Genomic DNA, 714 nt, shown 5'->3' on the forward strand with positions numbered 1-714 from the left:
CCCCGCCCCTCCCTGCCGCGCGCGCCGCCGCCCGCGCTCGCTATTGGCTGCGCTCGCCAGGCCCCGCACTGCGGGCTTCTCCCCGCGCCGCTCTCGCCCCACATCTTGTTTCCTCCCACAATGCCTCGGGGCTGGGGGGGTGAGGATGGAGAGGGAGCGTTGAAAAGGGTGGGGGCAGGGATAGGTGGCCTTAAGAAAAGAAAAAAGAATGTAGACCCTTCAACCCCGGGCTGGAGAGTCTAGGCCTAAAAAAGTATAAAGAGGCTAGGCCAGGGAGAGGGGGAGAGGGAGGGGAGTGGAAACCCCACTCCTAAAGTGGAATAAAGAAGGGAGACGGAGATTTTCGACCCAGAGAGCAGATAGGGAAGAGATGGAGGGAGATCCCAACCTTAAGATAAGGAAGGGGAAGGGAGTGAAGTCATTAGCTTCAAGGAGAAGACAGGCAGAGAGGGACAGTCTTTGAGAATGAGTGAAACAGCCAGTCCCTATGGAGAGGTAAAGGCATAAACGGCCCGGGGCTCCCCTCCCCTCACTCTGGGAAAGAAGGGCCCCTTCCCTTCCCAGCTCCGCCTTTGTTCCTGAGCCTGAAGGCCACAGGACCTAAACTCCCAGCTGGGGCCCCAGCTTGAATCTCTCTTCCAAGTGACCAGTGCAGGCCCTAAAGCAAAATAGTGAAAAGGTTTGTGTTTGTCACACAGGCCTCTGCTGTCCTTG

This window comes from Orycteropus afer, unplaced genomic scaffold (genome assembly GCF_000298275.1).
Source record: "Orycteropus afer afer isolate SDZICR_OR568_19922 unplaced genomic scaffold, OryAfe1.0 scaffold00249, whole genome shotgun sequence".
Lineage (NCBI taxonomy): Eukaryota > Metazoa > Chordata > Mammalia > Tubulidentata > Orycteropodidae > Orycteropus > Orycteropus afer.